Genomic DNA, 19,085 nt, shown 5'->3' on the forward strand with positions numbered 1-19,085 from the left:
TATATATATATATATATATATATATATATATATATATATATATTCTGTGTTTTCATTCAAAACCATTCTTTAATGTCAAAATTTTCACTTAAACAAGAATTAGTTGAATCAAAATTGAAGTTTTGTGATCACTATTATTTTTTTTTATATAGTTTACAAGTCGTATATGAATGTCGGTTGGTATTGAAGAATTTTTTGTGTAAAAATTAGGTTTAATTGTATATATTGTTTTGATATCTTTATTATCTTATTGTTTTATTTTAATTTACAGATGCTTGATGAATGTGAGTCGGCTTTGAAATATTTTTTAGGAAAAGGTTAGGTTTAATGGTATTATCGTAATATCTCTATTAGTTTGTTATTTTGTGGCAGTTTACAATTCGTAGATAAATCTCAATCGGCTTTAAGAAATTTTTGTGTGTTGGTTGGCTTTGTGGAATTTTTTTATGTAAAGGTTAGGTTTAATTGTATTATTTTGATAACTCTATTATCGTATTATTTTGCTATTGTTTACGTACTCAAAAGATATTAAATTTAATTGTTATATTCATCTTTATTATTTAAAAAAATATCATATATATATATATATATATATATATATATATATATTGAGTTTAAATATTACACTAAATATATATATATATATATATGTAAAATCTATAATTTATATCTGTAATATATTTAAAGTGTTAATTTAAACTTTGTCTCTGCAATACCGTATTTTCACCTTTTTAAATATCTAAATAAAGAAATTCTAAAATATATGGTAAATATATTTTTAAAATTAACGATTCCTAAATATATGGTAAGAGCTACTAGAATAACTAATAATGAAGAAGTCCTACAAATATATGGTAAGAGGAAAACATCTATATATACATATACGTACGTATAGCGTTTTATTTAAAATTAAATGATATTATCTATTACGGAGATTTTAAATGAAGTGTAAAAGCTTAAGATTCTTCACACTTAAATATAATAATATAACCATAAACATATATTTTAGTGTAACAACAAATATATTTTAAATCATCACTTTTGTGTTTAACATGCAATACCTCTTTCCGTTGCTACCAGAGGCTAAAAGAGACACATCAATTTGAACCATATTTGTGGTACGGTTATTTCTTTTCTATATTTAAAGTCTTTCATTGTTTTTAAATTCAAATCTTTACAAAATCATTGATTACGTACTTAAAACTTATAAAAATTTGGTACTTTTTAAATTTTTCTCATTCGAATGCTTTAATATTTATTTCTAGATTTCTCAAATCTTTTTAAAATCAAATTTAGTTGATTTAGAATTCTTAAACTATTGGAAAAGTATTACTTGTCATTAATTCTGATGACTTCTAATAAAGAAAGGTTTTATCATAAATATATTTAGTCAATTGTCAATTTTTAAATATTAGAAAAAATAGTGAAAAGACGATTTTGTCTAAAGCAAAGACTTTTAATGAAGGGCAAAATGTTCAAGCAATATTTCTAAGCCCCTTCGCACTTTTAATATTATTAGTTTAGTAAATAAAAAAAAACTATTAAAAAATAGCAATACGTTAGAATAAATAATATATATATTTACATAGATATTAATTTTTATAAAAAAAAAACATATGTTAGATACTTTTTATGAATCTTAAGTTTTAAAGTCCAAAATATTATGATGATAACTGAATCATAATTAGTTGAGAAAAATATAAATTGACACTAAAAAAAAAAAGAGTTACAACATATACACCAGTTACCAAAAATTTAGAGATAGAATTAACTTTTAATTTTTATAACATTAAAAATTTCTTTTAAAAATGGCCAGATTTGCTTGGAAAAAAACTACCATAGATGTAAAAGTTTTGGTTCAATCTTGGAAACTATTTTCTTACAACCAGGTACTCATTAAATTGCAATTGTAAATTGCCTTTATTTGAGGGTTTTGCGACGTGGGATGTAAGCTTCTTTCCTTTTAATTATAACTTTTAGTTGTATAAACATTCAAAAATAAGGAAAAAATCTAAGAATTAAAATTTAGTTACTTTTAAAGTACTAAATATATAAGATTTCTTAACTCATAAAAATTAGTTTATATTTAATTTTTATGACTTTAATTAATTTCAAAGTCATAAATGTTAGAATGATAATTAAATGACCATTATTTTAGTAAAATAATTTTGTCCATTGTAAATTCTTTTGTCGAAGGATTAAAAGTTACATGAATCTGTATTGGTGATAAACTTAGGTTCTCATGCCATCTTTTTTTTGGATAGATATTATTCTCAGGGTGAAAATGTTAATCATATTGAAAGTGACTTATTTTCTTTATTAGCAAAATAGTGATCAATAAGTTTACTTCTTACACTTATTTTTTTGTATGCACAAATTATTAATCACCTTTTGCTATTTAAACTATTAATTGTTGTCTGTATCTTGTTTTGGACCCAAATGATGTCATAATAACTAATGCTCGTGTATCTTGAGTTAGGTAGACATTCTACGTTATACCCTCTTGTGGTGCAAGTGCGATATGTTTTATGCACCACCTGTCTTTTGAGTGTGTGGTGTAAACTTGTCAAGTGGGCCAGGTTGGCCTGTTCTGGCCTGTTTATATGGTCCAATCTGACCCGGCTCAATGGGCCTTCGGGTTATTGGATCGCCGGTCTCGAGCTGGGCCGTTTGAGTTGACTGGTATGGTGGACTGGCCCAGTTAGAAAATCGGACTAGCCCATCGATTACCCGAATCGGATCGGCTTGATTATATAATTATTTTTTTAATTTTGAAAATTGCCAGCTGGGCTGGCCTTCAATGGTCAATTGGACCGTCGGCCCAATGGCTATAATGTAGTTTGGAGCTCAATGACCAATTGGCCTGTTTTCTCATTTTTATTAAAAAATAAATTTAATTCAAATTTTTTTCTATAAATACTCTATATTCAAAATCATTTTTCATACATTCCCAATCTCTCTTTCTTTCAATCTCTCTCAAATATTTTAACTATCACCTAAAGTGCTCAATTTTATTTTTTTATTGTGCAATTACAAATATCAAGTGGAAGTTTTCTAAAGTCGCAACTTTCGGATACGTTTAAAATTTGATATCGTCGTTCCATCTCTTACTTTTATATTTTAATTAGCCTATAAATTGTTGAATATTTATTTTTAATATTTTTGTGTATTTTGAATAATTATTAGTTTGATTTATAATATGGATAAATTAAGAAACCTCGGTAAAAGTGCCAAAAAATTTTATCCCAGAAGTAGTAGTGGTAGCAAAAATCAAATTGGTGACAGTTCCGGTAGAGGTAGTTCAAGTACTAGATATACCCGTGTGCCTTCGGTACCAATTAGTCAATATTTTGAGGATGAAATAAGTGTAGGTGCTCATGATATGAATTATTTAGAAGCTCAGAAAAAATTATGATATAGAAAAGGAGAATAAGTAGACACGGTTAATTTAGATGTAGATGAAATATTAGTGAGACACCCAAAGTCGAAAATGCTAATTGTAACGCCCCAAAATCTAGTTTCCAGGACGCCACACGGTGCTCCGAACTATAAGTAGTCCTGAGCTAACCTTGGCTGCCTTCTAACACATCTGAATCTCAACATGGGGAAATATAAGTATAAAATCATGATAAAATGCGAAAAACTATCTGAATATATCTGAAGGTACTAATCTCATCAATCTGATTAAACAAATACTGACAAGTCTGAATACGACAACTGAGATCTAAGACTGAATCTCGTAGTCCGACAAGCCTCTACTAACTGAGTCTAGAGAGTCACAGGGACAGGCCCCAACTGACTTAAACTATCTGAAATAAATAAAGAAACATCTACTAATAAACTGAAACATGAATAGCTAAGTCCCCGAACTATGAGGACTCACCACCTGCAGGGATGTAGATGAGATGCTCGAAAATCACTGTCGCTGCTGAGATTGAGCACCTGAACCTACATTATGAGACAATGTAGCACATAGACGTATATGTGGATCAGTACTTTGAGGATTTACTGAGTATATGGGGTTGCATGAAATAAGTAGATAATATCATCACAGTTTATAGAAAATATCATACATGCTCAATGTAAATTACTCACATAAGCTTGATTAAATCTGAGATTTGAAAATCAAATCATGAATAATAAACATGTAATTTAAATCTTGTGAGCCATTACACTTAGTTCTGAAATCTGTATCCTGTTCTTATTCTCAAATTATTTAGGCTAAATGAAATCTAAAAACTTATTCTGCATATCTTAAGTCTTTAAATCAATTAAATTGTTTCAAGAGTAGGGGACATCTGTTTGGGAGGTTCTTCTAACCGACATATACACCATGTGAGCATCCATGGTGTCCCACGACTAACCCCCATAAGGTTAGGGCTGCTCTACCCTTGCCATCGAAATAGAACAATCTAATCTGTGCGATCACAAACTGAGTCAGCCATGTACAAGTGGGAATAATCTGAATCTGTACCTACGATGGCATATAGTTCTGTGGAGGATAAGGCACACTAATTCCACACTTCCTGCTCGGTGCTAAATACTACTCCCAATCTCATGCTCAAAATCTCAAGAAAAAATTCACTTTAAAAGTAATCTGATTGTTTATAATGAAAATCAACTATAAATTTGAAATATGAATTTGTAAAGTAGATTTCAAATCTCTTCTGAAACCAAAAGGTCAAATATTTCTCAATAATCTGAAAATATTCTAATCATGAGGTGCTTATAGTACAACAATTCTTTGAATACCAATCCAATAGGGCTTAGTGACCCGTGTACCAATATCATGATAAAACATCTCAAAATTCATGCTTGATAATACAAATGTTCATAATTGATCATAAAATCTGGAAATTTCAGCAATAAGCATAATAATAGAAACATATCCATGTAATTTAACTTTTAAAACATTGGAAATCTCATGAATAGTAATATGGGGTGTAAACCCAAACTTCAAATTCATAGAAAAACATATAAAATCAAATAACTTTCGCAATAAAATCAAGTTTTGGGCACAAGGACGAAAGAATTGTCCTTGTTCATAACCCCACATACCTTAAATTGATGATCTTAGATGAACAACTTGCTTTTGAGACTCTATTCGTGTTCTTGAATGTAGACTCCTGAAGTTCTTGGTCTAGGAATCTTGAATTTTGAATCAATTTGGAAAAGTAATGGTGGAATCTTAGGATTTCTTGAAGATGAATGTTGAAGCCTAGGGTTTTAGATGAGAGAAATTTTGATGAATAATAGCATATAATACTTCTAAGAGGCTTAAATCTTGTGTTTGGACGGATTGGGGGTTGGGTAATTTACCAAAATACCCCCTTTAAACTCTTAAACAAAACTAGAAAACGTATATTTTCTAATTTGGGTGGACAACGCGATGTGCCACTATCGCATTGGCTCACTGGAAATCGACAACTGAAACTGGACAGACTCTGTGATACGGAGTCATTGCGGTGCCCCTTTGGAATGCCATTTTGGCATATGGTGCAACGCGCCATTATCACACTGGACTTCTAAAAATTGACAAACAGGAAATTGGGCCTCTCCGTGATGCACCAATATCGTGGAGGGTCACTAAAAAATGATAATTAGGAATTAACACTGCTCCGCGACGCACTATGGTCCAAATGATGGTGTTTTGCGACTGAAACTTAAAATAGCCATAACTTCTTACCCGATTATCAGATTTAGGCTAATATTATATCATTGGAAAGCTTATTCAATTTTCTACTCCATGGAAAGTTCAAATCTACAGAATTCTACACAAAATAAACATCATTCATTCTAAGAGATAATCCTTGACATTTTTTGGGCGAGTTTAAGTTAGGAAAATTGGGGTATTACAATATCTCCCCTTTGGAAACATTCGTCCTTGGATGTTACTAGTTAAGATAGAATTTCTAAGGAATCTAAGAATATAAGATAACATGCACAACTAAAATGAACTAAGCAACTGAATCTAAATCATTTTGAGCTTTTGAGAAATTCTTAGAGTGTATGAACTTACATGAGGACATCTATATTGCTAAATACCTGATTAGAAAAGAAAATAGATTGAGGAAGAGTATTACTTTCGGCTTGATCTGAGTTTGCAGAGAAAAGGTGAGGTTACTTGGCTCGTATGCCTGCCTCTGCTTCCCAAGTAGCACCCTCAACAAACTGATTTCGCCAAAGAACTTTAACCAAGGGAACTTCTTTGTTCCTTAGTCTACGGATTTGATGACCTAAAATCTCAACTGGAATCTCTTCATAAGAAAAAATGTTCTGAATATCTGAGTTTTCAATAGGATCTATAATGGTGGGGTTACCGATGCACTTCTTAAGCATAGAGACATGGAATACAGGATAAACGACTGACAAGTCTACGGGCAACTCAATCTCGTAAGCTACTTTCCCAACAAGACTCAAAATTCTATAAGGGCCAACATACCGGGGACTAAGCTTCCCCTTTTTGCCAAATCTCTTCACCTCTTTCATGGGTGAAATCTCCAAATACACGAAATCACCATCCTCAAACTCGAGGTCTCTTTTTTTCACATCTGCGTAGGACTTCTGACGACTTTGGGCTGTTTTCAATCTCTCTCTAATCAGCTTAACTTTCTCCATAGCTTCAAACACTGAATCAGGTCTAAGCAAAGCGGCCTCACCCACTTCAAACCAACCTATGGGTGATCTGCATCTCCTCCCATAAAGAGCTTAAAATAGACCCATCTGAATGCTAGCATGATAACTGTTATTATAAGCGAACTCAATCAATGAAAAATGTTCATCCCAACTTCCCTTGAAATTAAGAGTGCATGCCCTCAACATATCTTCTAGAGTTTGGATGGTCCTCTCTACTTGACCATCTGTTTGAGGGTGGAAAGCAAAATGTACCAAGACCCTTCTGAAAAACTATCCAAAACTGGAAAGTAAACTGAGTACCCCTATCTGAGATGATAGACATGGGAACTCCATATAATCTAACTAACTCTTGGATATACAACTTAGCATAATGCTCAGTTGTATAAGACATGTGAACTGGCAAGAAATGCACTGACTTTAGTCAATCTATCTATAATAACCCAAATCGAATCATGATAACAACGTAATTGGGGTAAACCAATCACAAAATCCATCTTAACCTCTTCCCACTTCCAAGTGGAGATACCAAACTCTTGCAACATACTACCAGGTCTTTCGTGCTCTACCTTAACCTGCTGACTAGTTGCACACTTAGCTATGAACTCCGCTATACCTTTCTTCATACCATTCCACCAATAGATTTTCCGCAAGTCACAGTACATCTTAGTGGCACCTGGATGAATAAAAAAACATGCACCATGTGCTTCTGCCATAATTCTCTGCCTTAAATCATCAACATAAGGTATACACAATCTACTTTGGTATCTCAACACACCATCTCTTCCTTAAGATAAAACCTCTATCTTTTGGTCTTTAACCAACTCCTTTAGTTTGACCAATCTAGAATCCATGTCTTGCTTCTCCTTCACTTTCAAAACTAAGGAAGATTCAGCACTACTCTGAACCCAAACATTACCTTCAGCTGAATCAACCAACCTAACACCCAATCTAGGCAAACGATGAACTTCTCGAGCTAACTCTTTCTTATCATTTTCCACATAAGCAACACTGCCCATAGAAAATCTACTAAGAGTGTCTGCTACTACATTGGCCTTGCCCAGATGGTACGACACATCATGTCATAATCCTTCAATAATTCTAACTACTTTCTCTAACAGAGATTCAACTCCTTCTGAGAAAACACATATTGCAAGCTTTTGTGGTCTGTAAATACATCAATATGAACATCATACAGATAGTGTCTCCATCTTTTCATTACAAATACCACTGCAGCTAATTCCAGATCATGGATTGGGTAATTCTTTTCATGAGACTTTAGCTGTCTGGAGGTATAGGCTATGACCTTACTTTTCTGCATCAACGCATAGCCCAAACCAACTCTAGAGTCATCACAATACACGACAAAACCATTGGTACCATCAGGTAATGCTAATACTGGGGCTGAAGTTAGTCGAGTCTTCAACTCTTGAAAACTCTTCTCACAGGAATTTGACCACGGGAACTTAACTTTCTTTTGGGTCAATCTAGACATAGGGGATGCGATAGCAGATAAACCTTCAACAAAACACCGGTAATAGCCAGCTAAACCTAAGAAACTCCTGATATATGATGAAGAGATAGTTCTAGGCCAATTTATTATGGTTTTTGTCTTTTGAAGATCCATTCCAATACCATCAACGAAAATAATATGACTGAGAAAGGCTACTAACCTTAGCCAAAATTCACACTTGCTAAATTTGGCAAAAAATTAATGATCTCTAAGAGTTTGCTAGATAATTCTAAGATGGTCTGCATGGTCATCCTTACTATGGGAGTATATGAGGATATCATCTATGAACACTATGAAAAACATATCTAAATACTGTTTGAACACTCGATTTATGAGGTCCATGAAAGCTGCTGGAGCATTGGTTAGCCCGAATGATATGACTAGAAACTCAAAATGACTATAATGGGTTCTAAAGGTTGTCTTTGGGATATCACACTTTCTTACTTTAAGCTGATGATAGCCGATCTAAGGTCTATCTTTGAGAAATAACTGGAACCTTGTAATTGATCAAATAAGTCATTAATTCTAGAAAGAGGGTATTTGTTCTTGACTGTGACCTTATTTAGCTAATGATAGTCAATGCACATATGCAAAGAACCATCTTTATTTCGCATGAATAGGACGGGAGCACCCCATGGAAAAATACTAGGCCTTATGAAACCTTTATCTAAAAGATCTTTAAGTTGCTCCTTCAGCTCTTTAAGCTCTGTAGGAGGTATAGAAATAGGCTGAGTATCTGGGAGAAGGTCAATACCAAATTCTATTTCCCAATCGGGAGGTACCCCTAGGAGATCTTCTGGAAAAACATCAGGAAACTCATTTACTACATTGACTGGCTGAACAGTTGGAGTCTCAGACTTAGTGAATTTAAATCGAACTAGATAATAAATGAAACCTTTGGATATCAACTCTTTAGCCCTAAGATAAGATATGAAATGACTCTTTGGAGACACTGAATTACCTGACCACTCAAATACTAGCTCATCTGGAAACTAAAACTTCACCACTCAAGTGCAACAATCTATAGAAGCATAACAGGAATCGATGCTTTTAATGTTGGCACTACCTATTCCATCATGGTAAACAAGGTCGATTGTAGATTTATATACTACTTTTTATCGTTGGGCCCTTGTATTAGGGGATTCGTACACATAAGGAAGGTTATTGCGGTCGAAGACACTCATTTGTATGGTAAGTACAAGGGGGTGATGCTAAGCACGGTTGCACAGGATACTGAGAACCATATTTATTCAATTTCCTTTTACGTTGTTGACAAGGAGAATGATGCATCTTGGACATTCTTCTTTGAGAAGATAAAGTCTATTATGGTCGATGGACCATCTTTGTACTTTATCTATGATAGTCACAAGAGCATCGCCAACGGCATTGTGAAGGTGTACAACCATGCTCATCACAGATACTGCATGAGGTACCTAGGTGAAAATCTTCGGGTAAAATACCACTGCGGAGAAAACCTCTATCTATTCTACAATGCGGCAAAGGCATATTCTCCTGAGGAGTTTAGTGACCATTTTGTAGAATTTAAGAACTACTGTCCCGAGGCAGCCTTTTTCCTCAAGCATGAGCTTGGTTTGAAAAATAGAGTAGCGCATATTTCCCCGGCAACAGGTTTGACGTGATGACCACAAATATTACCGAGTCGGTGAATTCTATGTTGATTGCCAAAAGGGAGTACCCCATGGTATCCATATTCAATTTGATTACCAAGAGGTTTGGTGAAATATTTAGGGAGAGGCATGTCTACATCCTCAAATGTAAGGATAACAAATTTACTCCCGCCGCTGAAAAGATCTTAAGATATAATATAAGCGAGGGCGACTCCTTCTATGTAGAGAACATAAGCGGGGACGAAAGGCAATACAGTGTGATTGGAAGTGGCTCTACGGCCAAAGTCGACCTACTGAAAAGGTCTTGTTCGTGCAGGAAGTTTGACCTGGTCAAAATACTATGCGATCATGCGATGGCCTCTTTGCGATTGAAGCACGGTGATGATTATGGTTTGAGATTCTATGATTACTCTTCTCCCTAGTATAAAGTGGAAGAGTACCTCCTTGAATATTCAGAATCAATTAATGTTGTCCCTTTGGAGTCCGAATGGTGCGTGCCACAAGAATTGCTAGACGTGAACATTATTCCACCACTCGTGGTCACCAAGCCCAGAAGAAAGAAAATAAAATACATTAAGAGCGTGGGAAAGACTTTCAAGTCAAAGAGGAGGAACAAGTTTTCATTGTGCAAGAGACCCAGGCACATGAGAACCACTTGTAACAACAACAAATCATAGTTAGTCTTGTATGAATTTGTGTTTTTGTAAATCATGGCAGTGTATGTATTTTGACTACCCTTTATTTTCCTGATTAATGCTAGATTTATCGACTTAACTCTTCGTCTATTATCGACCTTTTTACAGTATTACATATATTATGTGTCTGGTCTATTTCTTTTATTCTTTATTGAATACATAGTATATAATTGATCTCCTATACAGTCTATTAAAAACCCTAAATATTTAAAGGAACGGATGTGAGAAGTTGAGAATTTATTACACCTCAAAAAAGCTGTGAGACATCCAATCATACATGGCGTCGATTGGGTACACGCTACTTCTCTTCGATTTCCACCATTCACACGTGTACCAACCAAAGGGCAGGAAGACCAAAAGGTTTTATTTTGGTCTATATAAACACCCATCTACTCCACCCAAAATTCATCTTCGCCAACTCAAAATCATATTTAATTGAAAAGATGTCAAGCATTCCTTTGAGACCCAAAAGGAGGACCAACCATAACTACAACCTTCTCATCCTCTGTAACGACTTCAACCACCTCTTCTATGGAATGGGGCAGGACCGAGAGCATGTCCACCGCGAACTCCAGCGGATTGCTCATTCTTTATGGGCTGTTGTAGAGAGGCTCAACATGGAGCCGAAGGAGATGATCACCCCCACCATCCCCTTAGTTTTAAGTATTTATGTTTTTTTATTTTAATGTCATTGCAATGGGAAGCTTTCATGGTTAGGTTTATGTTAGATGAAAACTTTTTTATTTTGCAGTTTTTGTTTGGGTTGTGCTGTAAATATGGTTCTACCATTCCAATGAAGAATGAATGAATGAAATATTTTGTTTTTTCCTATATCTGCCTCCCTTTAAATTTTTGTAATTTAAGACTCTTCTGAATTTTTTTGTGATTTTCTCTGTTACTACACGAATCAAACAGTTGTGAATTAATGAAAAATTAATTTTTGTTTCCTGCATTTGTCTCCACTGTAATTTTTAGAAAATTAACTTTTCTGATGTTAGAAGATGAATCAAAGGGTTGTGAGATATGAATGTAATTGTTGGTTAATTCTCGATTCTAGTTTAATTGTTGTTTCTTGCACTTTTCACCACAGTAATTTTACATTTTTTCCTTTTTAGAACTTTTGCATGAGATCAAGGTAGATGATGAACGAAATAGTAATCAGACGTCAAATTAATTTATATACGCCAATGGAAAACTAATCTGGTCTATTTGCGATTATGTTAATTTATACAAAATTAAATGAAAAGTCGATGAAGTTTATTCGACACTTATATCAAGGCCAATGCTCGAACTAATACATATTTGATTCATCAAACAATACCTCTCCATCGATTGTGTTCAGTAAATTTCATAGATTGTAATCCTTGTCAATTATTTACAATATTGGTTTATTGCTCTTAGTAGCATATTTAGAAAATAAAAGAAATAATTAATCAATAAAATAATAAATAATTAAATTTTATGCAATTAGAGGGGCTTGAATAAGTCATATGATAGTATGAGAGTCCACGTAAATTGGATAAGGTGATCAATAATGTGTGAGGATGGGTAGTGGATGAACAGATCAATTCCTCACAACATACTAGTGCTTTGGTAAACATTGCCCTAAGGAGGTTGGTTGTTCAACCATAACTCATCACCTCACATCTTGTTTTACCACTTTCAATTTATGTGGACTCTCATACGATCACATGATTTGTTTAGGCTCACTCGATTGCATAAAATACAATTACTTATTATTTTATTAATTAAATAATTCTTCTCCAAATATGTGCTAGTCAAGGTTTATAAATATGTGTCATAGTCTAGTGCATGTATTAATGAAGTTGTACAAAATCTATGCTTAGTTTTGTCCTCGACCTGATATAGTCTTGCATAGACTCATAACTAATGCTAGATTTAGTTCATCTTTGTTTAGTTTGTTAAATAAATAACATGCGAATGCAAATAAAAATATTTATGCCTTTTCTGTTGAATGATGAGAGAATCTAGTGAGGTTGTTGATGGTAATTATGTGTAGTAATTGCTGAAAACTTCTTTATTTTCGAATGTCTTCTGAAGACTTTCATACAAGACTTCCTGATATTGAGAGATTATTAATAATGTCTTCTAAAAACTTTTGCTCTGGCAAAAATTTCTGCTGATGGTATAGACTTTTGCATGGCGGATATCTTGTCATCAACAGAAATTCTTGTCATAGCAAAAGTCTTGGGAAGGCATGACTAGGAATCTCTCAATATCACTTGATATTGAGAGATTACTGTTGATACCTTCTGAAGACTTGCGCCCTGGCAAGCATTTCTGGCGATGGTGTAGACTTTTGCATGGCGGATATCTTGTCAACTATATTGGAGAAGAACGATCAGCAGAAAGGTTGACAGATTGAGCTCATTTGATTTGTGCACTAACTCGGGCAAAGTTTTTTAATAGGGTAATGAGCCTGGAGTTATGTAACTTTTGATAGGATTGATAGAGTCGGTTTAGATCAAATGTTATGTAACTCCTTGCTTATTAATTTATCAAATTCCTTAAAGGTTGGTTGAGCAAGATGCATTGAGCAATGCTCGATAAAAGTGAGTTGTTTAACGGTTGGGACCACATCTTGAGTGTGCATCAACACATTTTGACCTAAAAACATATACAAAGACCCTACATGTATCCTTTAAGGCTTCTGAAGAAAGTGTTTTGAAGGACCTCTAGAATGCCACAACTTTGAAGATGGTGTTCCTGATCAAACTCACAAAATATTAGGAACTCTATACCAAATTCAAAGATGGCAATGACAAGCTTGAATACCAAATCAGTAAGCTGGAGGCAAACTTGAAAATTATCAAAATTCACATACTAGAGCAAGCCTCTGATCTTCTCCAAGAAATATTGAAAGCATGCTAAATCAAGAAAACATAATCAATTAATCCATATTTCTAATGAAGTAATGATACTCAATTTGCCTTTCAATCTCGATTGTGGTTCTGATCAGGTCAATAGCAGTGGACCTAATCGGAACCACAAACAAGAAGGCATGGGATGCAATTTAAAATTCAAAAATTGTTGTCTTTGCTTAGATTCCTTACTTTAACTGCAGTTGTTGTTGGCGCAAGTTTTCTAGACTTACTGTACATTATTTCAACCCTCGATGCCTTAAATCTACTTTCTTGGTCTTTTTCTATTTTCAATCTAGGTGATAATCCTGACCACGCTACCTAGTCGCAGCTCCCTAGCAAAGTGACCATCTGTACTATTTTTCTCTTAGAGAACTAATAGACGGATTTTTCATTACCGGATACAATTTTATATTTGCACTTGATACAGATTTCTCATTTTTTAAGATAATTTCATCGACCAGATTCGCTAGAAGTTACTTTCTACCCTATGTATCCTCTTCAATTCGCTCTCAGATGATATAGTATTTCATCAACCACCCATTTTCCCTCGAAGGCATTCTCATACCGTACCTTCTAGAGTATAATCATTGCCCCGAGCAACCCAACCATATAAATTTGGGCTAGGGCAATAACTATATTGGTTTTTTGTTCTTGTTAGATGTAGTGCTAAGCTTCGAAGGCCTTTTCAGAGTCTAATGCACCCTAAAAGTTAGTCCAATCACTATTAAATCTCTTTATAATTACACCAAAACTAGATCCCATCACAATATTTGACACATAAACATGAGCAACAATCGATATTAAATCTTAACAGGGTATCAAAATCGTATTCATGGTCCCTCAGCCTTATCAGTTCGAACCTACCAAACTTAATTGTAAAATTACAGATATCTTGTTTGAATGATCTATGACTAATTGGTTAAAACAACATTCACAAAATCAGTTTACTCTATGTGTGTTTCCATGATAATATTATCAGTAATACATACCTCCTACATATGAAGTGGTTCCATCTGCATGCAGCTTATTTCTCCAAATCCATCTATACTGTAGCCTCTTATAATGGTCGGGCAAAAATTGATCAACTTTCAATTCCTTATATCTATAAAGAAGAGGAGAAAAATTGATGTCACAGAAAGAATATTATACATCTGTTATAACAGATGTAGAGTTTTTTTGTATTAGATGTGGAGTCTATTGGAATAGATGTAGAGTCTGTTGCATCATATGTGGAGTCTGTTACAACAGATATGGAGTCTGATGCAACATATGTGGAGTCTAATTCAATAGATGTGGAGTCTATTGCAACAAATGTGGTCTGTTGGAATACATCAAACCAGTCTTGATGGTGGTTTGATTTGTTCCAACAGTTGCTCCATCTGCTACAACATCAATAACAGTATAAACTATAAATAAATAATAAATAAAAAATATCAACAACAAAGAAACAACATTTGTTCCAACACCATCAACAACATCATCAACAATAAAAAAAGCAACATCCTCTGTTCCAACACCATCAACAATACCACACCACAAGTTCCAACAACGCCAACCCCACCAACAGCATCAACAACAAAGAAACAAATAAAATACATACAAGAAAATGATACTGCCAATAAGGCTTTTAAACTTCTCCTAACAGATGACCTTTTTTGCATATTATAATAAAAATTCTCGATTCATTTATTCAACACTTAAAAGTTCCTTCAAATTTTTTAAATAAATATGATATGGGTAAATGGTAATTAAATAAAACAAAGATATAAATAACTTATAAAGAAGAAGACGAGAATAAAAGAGCAATAGTAAACCATACCTTAATGTCAAAAGAGGATCAAAACAACAATTTCAATCGAGGAAAGATATGGATCGGTTTAGATCCAAAAGGATCTTTATGATAAAGAGAAGAGAAAAGAGAGAAAAAAGGTTCTGATAACCCTAAAGAGGAGAGAAAGAAAAAGATGAGAGATGAATAAAATAAATTTAGGGTTGAAGTTGAAGGAGAGATGAGATAATTCTAGATGTATTGTGTACAAAGATGTGGATTTCAATATTTATTAATTAATATAATTAATATTCATTAATAATTTGAGGGGCACGAGGAAGGCTAGTGACATTGAAAAGACAAGATAAGACTACTCAATGAACTCATTTTTTAGTTATCCAAGAAACTCTTCATTTTTTATCGCATTTTGTAGTACTACTTTATCTACTCAGACAAGCTTGCTTTAAACTTAAAAGAAAAAAAAATTCAATCAGATATGTCATCTATTGCAACAGATAGCAATATCTGTTTAAAAATCCCAACAGCACAGTCATCTGTTACAACAGATATAAATATCTATTTAAAAATCCCAACAGCTCACAGATGCAAATGTCCATTTGATAATTAAATCAGATATGTCATCTGTTATAACAGATATCAATATATGTTTAAATATCCCAACAGCTCAGTCATCTGTGACAATATATGCAAATGTGCATTTGATAATTAAATCTGATATATCATCTATTATAATAAATATCAATATCTGTTTGAAAATTTCCAACAGCTCAATCATCTATCACAACATATGTAAATGTCTATTTGATAATTAAATTATATATATCATCTGTTGCAACTGATATGAATATCTATTAAAAATTTCCAATATCTCAGTCGTTTGTTCCAACAGATTTCATTGCAATTGATTTAGGTGGAACTAGGGATGAATGAATGAGTTCATAGGATCAACTACAACTTTAATTGAGTCTCTGCAATTTCATGGTGTTGGTATTGCATTCATCCCGACCTAAGTCATCGATCGATCACTCTGAGTTGAGAAGATTCTTATTAACTTAATGTTAAGCTAGTACCTAAATTGATTTAGGTGGAACTAGGGGTGAATGAATTCTCATTAACTTAATGTTAAGATAGAATCTTAACTGATTTAGGTGGAACTAGGGATGAATGAGTTCATAGGCTCAACAACAACTTTAATTATGTCTTTGCAATTGCATGATGTTGGTATTGTGTTCATCCCGACTCGAGTCATCGATCGATCACTCTGATTTGAAATGAGTTCTCATTAACTTAATGTATGGATTATTAGTACCTAAATTGATTTAGGTGTAACTAGAGATGAATGAGCTCATAGGTTCAACAACAACTTCAATTGATTCATTGCAATTGCATGGTATTGATATTGCATTCTTCCCGACCCGAGTCATCGATCAATCACTCTGAGTTGAAATGAGTTCTCATTAACTTAAAGTTAAGATTAATAATACCTAAACTGATTTAGGTGTATCTAGGGATGAATGAGTTCATAGGGTCAACAACAATTTCAATTGAGTCGTTGCAATGCATGGTGTTAGTATTGTGTTTATCCTGGCCTGAGTCGCCGATTTATCACTCTGAGTTAAAATGAGTTCTCATTAACTTAATGTTAAGATTAATAGTACCTAAATTTATTTAGGTGGAACTAGGGATAAATGAGTTCAGAGGGTCAACAACAACTTCAATTAAGTTATTGATATTGCATGGTGTTGGTATTGCGTTCATCCCGACCCGAGTCATCGATCGATCACTCTGAGTTGAAATGAGTTCTCATTAACTTAATGTTAAGATTAATAGTACCTAAATTGATTTAGGTAGAACTAGGTATGAATGAGCTCATAGGGTCAACTATAACTTCAATTGAGTCATTGCAATTGCATGGTGTTGGTATTGCGTTCGTCCCGACCTGAGTCATCTATCGATCACTCTGATTTGAAATAAATTCTCATTAACTTAATATTTTAAAAACTATATCTTTTGAAATTTTAAAACTTAATTAAGATCAATTCGGACCAAATTAATAATTTTAAAATTTTTCATTCTTTTCCAAAATTACAAATCAACCATACAAATCATTTATTTGTGGAAAAAACTTTTCCTCATTTCAAATCTCAATTTCTCGCTCTTATCTCTCTCTCTCTCTCTCTCTCAATAGTACAGACAACAATTACTCATCATATTGCTCAACCCTTCAAAACAGATCGATTTTCTTCCCATTTCCGACCATATAATTGTTATTTTTGACTTTATTCTCGCTTGTATCCAATGTTTTCTCTATGTTCATAGGTAACAGAGTTTGATAAGAGTTCTACATTTGTTCTTTATTCTAAAAATTAGGGTTTTTTAGTTAATGATAAAAAAGAAGACTTTTAGTTGTATTATCTTCGAGAATAGGTTAACAATTTTCTGTTTTGATACTAAAAAGTAGGAAGCACCCGAGAAAACCCTAGTCTTTGTCTCAGTGTTTTATTAACTGTCATGGTATTTTTGGATGGTATTTATGGTGTTGGTGGTGGATGTTGTTGGTGGTGTCGGTATTTGTATTTTTGTTGGTGGTATCGATGGTCTTGGTATTGGATTAGTGGCATTGGTGGTGGTTTTGGTGGCATTGGTTATGGTGTTGGTGGTCCATCTGTTGCAGTAGGTGGAAGATCTGTTGGGAGATATTAAATAGGTCTTCAAATAGATTCCCCATCTGTTCCAACTGATGGGTTATTTGTTAGAGAATTTTTTCGTAATGTGGCGTAGAATAATTTATTGAAATTTGTCTTACCTTTTTTAAAAATACTATAAAGACATCCAATGCAATGTATTTTTTATTTTTCTATTGTTTGTAGTTAAAAGATGTCTCCCAAAAGAAAAGAAACTGAAAGTGGATCAACTTCTGACCACCCAACAAAAATGGCTAAAGTACAGATAGATTCGGAGGAACTTCCTGAACAATCTCAGTCAGGGAAAAATGAAGCTGAGGAAAGTGATAACTCCGTTTCACCAATGGGGCATGAATTAATATCGAAATCCCAGCATTATCCTGTCAAAACCATTAGTATCGACAGGTTTTGAGTTGCAATGCCGATAGATAATCTTGACAAAGTAATTGGTGATCTTGTACTTAAATGTTAGTTGCGGAAACATTTTGGTGAATTTAGGAGTATAATGAAGAATGAAAACATAGAAGAACTTTTTAACAAGATCTATTTTGCATACTTTCTTGATCTGCCTGTGGACCGCACTCTTCATTTCCCAATGAGCATGGTATATGGTTTTCTCAAGCACAGGATTAAGAATGTGTGGGATGATAAAGTTTCAAAGAAGGGTGAAAAAAAGATGGATAAAATCTGGATCAACTACTGTGGAATGCCGATTTATTTTGGATTGAAAGAGTTTTCCATAGTGATGGGCATAAGATACGATCGTCCAGAAGAACCTTTCATTAAGAAAACACCCCCAAAGGGTTCGAGAAAGGCAAGGTAAAAAAGATGGGTTGTTGGGCATTGTTGGACATAATAGCTACAAAACGGATGATTTGATGGCAGATCTCGAGGATAAAAACATACCAAAGTACTACAGGAAAAAATTGTGCTTAGTTTGGTTTGTCCATTCTATTTTATTAGCAAGAAACATCAGAAAAGTCATAGAAGATGATTTATCGGTGCTTGCTGGTGATTTTAATATATTTAACGATTATCCTTGGGGCTATGACAGCTACTACTTGACTGTCGAATATTTACTAGCAAATCTATCCCCAAAGATGACCACATTATACGACTTTCCTTTGGCTTTCATGGTAAAACTGATCACTATTTTTACTCATCCATTAATTTATATTGGTTATAGTTATTTTGACTTTTTTTGCTTGCTTTTTTTTTACATTTTTTAGGCTTGGGCATGTGAAGCCATTCCTCTCCT

This window comes from Capsicum annuum, chromosome 12 (assembly GCF_002878395.1).
Source record: "Capsicum annuum cultivar UCD-10X-F1 chromosome 12, UCD10Xv1.1, whole genome shotgun sequence".
Taxonomy (NCBI): domain Eukaryota; kingdom Viridiplantae; phylum Streptophyta; class Magnoliopsida; order Solanales; family Solanaceae; genus Capsicum; species Capsicum annuum.